Raw genomic sequence first — 3,986 nt, 5'->3', positions numbered from 1 at the left:
TAGAGAAACTAGTAAACTAAATTTTACTCAATGCACATATTTTTTGAAAAATGTGCACATAGTTTGTTTTAGAGCAGTAATTATAATATCAAGACTACCTGATAGCTACCAGACAAATGTCAGGTACTGTACAAACACGATCAACCTATAGCACTAGTGTGGCAGCACTAGTGTGGCAAATGTGGTATTTACCCACATTTACTGATAAAGCAACTGAAAGTTAGAGAGTTAAAGTGACTTGCTAATGACCAGAAAGTGAGTAAAAGACAATTGTAGAATTCAAACCCAAAATCTGTCTGTCCCCAGAGTGAGTCCTTAGATTTTACACTACAAAAATGCTAGTTCTCAGGTATAATAGAAACTCTCCAGTTAACAAAATCTGTACTTGACTCAACAATGATCTGCTCTTTCTAATCCACTGGAACTTGAGACAGTCCTGAAGGCCACACTACACATCTTAAATGTGCCTTCTTTAGAGTGGCCATTTCTACCCTGTAACAGAGATCCTACCCACCCCGGCCCGGTCGGAACGCACACCTCCCGCCTCCCTACATTCCTTCCCCAGGAACCTCAACTCATTGCGGAGCCCTTGCTCCTGCAAATCTGATTTCATCACTGCCAAGGGAGGCCCACCCTAACCTGAATAGCTCTGTTACCTGCTGTCCCATACTTACCATTACTTTCAGGAGTAAAGCTGTCCCAATTTTAAACAGTGGACTTAAAATAGAAATTTTAAACTAACCTTATAATGAATAATGAACTGAGGATGATATACATACAGATCCAGTTATGACGTCACTGCCGTCCTCACTGTCCTCCTCCATCTCATCATTCCAAGCTTTTAATGCATGACACAATAATAGGAAATGTTATTTTATATATTCAGAGGGATTCGACTAATTCAATTTTGTCTGGGTGACTGGTATTTATTCTAAAATGATTACTCTCTGTATCCCCATTGGAAGTTTTAAATAATGCGAGGCACACTGGGGAAAGGCCCTGCTGCTAGTAGGAGATTTGTCATGGGGAGACCATGTGTTGACGACACATACGCTTTACAGGGTAGACAGCTGACCCAGGTGCAAGTGGAGAGCAAAATCCATGGTATCAGCTCAGGCTGCCATAACAAAATACCATATACAGGAAGTAGATGGTACTCACAGTTCCAGACGCTGAGAAGTCCAAAGCCATGGTGCTGGCCAATACTGTTCCCAGATGAGGTCCGTTTTCCTGGCTTGCAGGCAGCCATCTCCTCACTGTGTCCTCACAGGGCGGAAAGGGAGAGGAATCAAGTTTTCTTATGTCTCTTCTAATAGGGCACTGATCCCATCATAGCACACTAGCCCCACCCTCCTAATTACTTACCTACGAAAGGCCCAGTAGGGAAGGAAAATATTTTTCCCTGTATCCTTCTGAGTTCTTCGATGAGGCCCTGGTAAGAAAAGCCAGATTAACAAGAGAAAAACAGAAGTTTATTAACATGGGAGATAAATGAATTACTCCCCAAGGTGGCCTAGAATTCAGAATTAAATATCATCAAGAATAGGGAAAGGGGAGGGAGGATGTAGCCCTCCCTCTCAGGGGAGAGTAAGTGGTTTCTAGGAAAGATGTATAGGCCCTTGTAAGAATGGATGGGAGGTGTGATAGTTTGTGTGTGGTGTCAACACTCAGCCTTCCCTGGTTGATGGCCAGGGAGGGGATTTATGACGACAATTTCGTTCCTTTTGGAAGATCTGTCTGTACGCAGATCAGGGGAGTTTAGGAAAAGCCTCTCCTTGCATTTGCTGTTTTTCCAGGGCCTACAGCTGGAAATAATCACTATGCCAAAGTTGCATACATCTTGGGGTATAACCTTGAGCCCCATCTCTAAATATCATCACATCGGGGGCTAAGAGCTCCAAAACGTGAATTGTCGAAGGACACAAACATTTAGTCTATAATAATCTATTTGAGACAATAAACACCACAATGAAACCTAAAACTACAAACAGTGATTCTAGTAATTAAGAGGCCCCAAGTGACAGCTGAAGATTTAAATACATGTTTTACTTTGGGGTCCTCGGGGTAGTGATCCAAATTTTTGAGTCACAGCTTATATACTTTCTGTGAGAAAATATATGTACATTCTCATATCTGTGCTCATGGTAAGAAAAATAATGAGTCTGATGTGAATGGCGGATATGCAACTATGTTCGGGATTTGGGTTTGCTCTTTTCACCTGCTAGGCTGCGGTAAGAGGTAAGTGCCACAGCATTCTAAAAGCTATGATAAAAACCCCAGAGTTTTACACAGGTGAGCCCTGGAAAATATCAGGGCACTACTTACTACTGGAGTATTAGAGTAACCATGTCAAAATGATTTTTCCTACTTTAAGAGGTGGTTTTGAAGAGAGTGCTAAAAACCATTTTTGATCTAGTTCATGTTTTAGACAGTAGTAAATGATGTATATGTAGAAATGCAGGGCACAAAACACCTATTATTGAACCTAACATACTATATTATACCTGATATTAGTGAGGATGGGAGTTGGACATTGCTTACCTGGAACACTGTCAACTGTCGTTATCATCTATCAAGTCATGGTTTGGGCCTTGTGACACCATCAAAAATCATGCCAGCTAAAGAAAAAGAAGATAAGTCCCAAGAACTTTACTTATTTTTTTCCCCAGATCTTCCAGCTTGTGTGTTATAGCAAATTATTCCCATATATTTCCTCTCGATACTCCTTCATTCAAATTTCTCTTGTAATTCGTATTAAGCTACTAGTGTCTATAGACAGGTTTATATTTGATTTCCTACAATCTACTAAGATAGTAGTTTTCTACCATTAGATATGTTGCTTCTTCTAAAGTGCTGCTTGCTTGGAGAGAGAACCAAGTAACTTTTAAAATTTTATCAGAGAACGAACTAGTAGAACTCGTCCTCTGAGTGAATTTGGAGCTGGCTGCTCCTTCAGCACTACCTAGTAATGCACAGACAACTCTGTATTAGATTATTTGTCAATGTTATTTTATGAACAAATTTAATAAAGTTTACTACTCTGCAATCCACTGAGCACTTCCTAACTTAATTGTCATATTCTGCATTTCCTGAGATTTACAATTAAAATTGTGACGAGCCAGACATACAAACCACCCCTTGTGTGACAAGAGAGGTTATTCGTATTTTACCAAAATTATATGAGATATTCATTTATTGTATAAAAGTTCTATTAAAAATTGATTCACCCAAGCTGTAAGCACCTACACGAGATATATTTTAACTCTGAATAGTTTTTCAGCCCAATTTTCTCTTAATGCCCACCACCACACAAAGATAGTTCAATTTACTATTTATGCCCATGCCAGATCCAGTTAATAAAAAATAATGGCTCTGACATTTTATATTTTCCAAGGATGATCAAATAAGAAATGGTCTCCAGACCAGAATCAACATTTATTTTGATTAAGAAATGTTTCGTCTTCCTTACATTGTCACTAGTCACCAATATTACTTCCTAAATTTCTAAAACTACATCAGGCACTGTCTTAACTGATAAACTTTTATGCCATTGTTTTTTTAAACCTAATTTTAATTGCTAGAAAGACCAATAATAATATTGAGAGACCACATTTCCAGTATTATCGCTATTTTGTGTGCTAAGTATGTGGTTTGTAAACAGAAACAGTGTATAACTAAACAATCAGAGATTTATTTTTACTGTATAACTAACTCTAAAGATACATTTATCTTTAAATACTCATGATAATTTCACACTGGCTTTAAGAAAAATAAATTCCTTACTGAATATGGATCCAAAAATCCGTGTTAAAATCCGTGTTTCTCTGTGCTCATCCTCTTGTTTGTTCTTTCTTTCCAACATCCCGGGTGACTGCAGTAGGAATGAAGAATGTGGAATGATTAATGACTTTATAAATGATTTCACGAGGCATTAAATTGAAAACCAACTTTAAGAACCATTTGTTTAGTCATTTCACTATACTTTC

General features: G+C 38.3%; 1 long non-coding RNA gene across 1 annotated transcript in view; it reads right to left on the bottom strand.

Moving 5' to 3' along the window:
• Window positions 1-702: 702 nt before the first annotated feature.
• The window catches only part of LOC114901266, a 73,321-nt gene continuing 70,037 nt past the window's right edge, over window positions 703-3,986 (bottom strand). Inside the window, exons 3-7 of the long non-coding RNA XR_003795093.1 lie at window positions 3,784-3,871; window positions 2,542-2,618; window positions 1,366-1,432; window positions 1,162-1,263; window positions 703-838 (exon numbers count right to left, since the gene is read on the bottom strand). This is a non-coding gene — a long non-coding RNA (uncharacterized LOC114901266). The remainder of the gene's footprint in view (window positions 839-1,161; window positions 1,264-1,365; window positions 1,433-2,541; window positions 2,619-3,783; window positions 3,872-3,986) is intronic.

This window comes from Monodon monoceros, unplaced genomic scaffold (assembly GCF_005190385.1).
Source record: "Monodon monoceros isolate NGI ecotype Baffin Bay Population unplaced genomic scaffold, NGI_Narwhal_1 Super_Scaffold_2, whole genome shotgun sequence".
Taxonomy (NCBI): Eukaryota; Metazoa; Chordata; class Mammalia; order Artiodactyla; family Monodontidae; genus Monodon; species Monodon monoceros.
The sequence above is the reverse complement of the archived record's forward strand: the minus strand, read 5'-3'. Positions and strand labels throughout refer to the sequence as shown.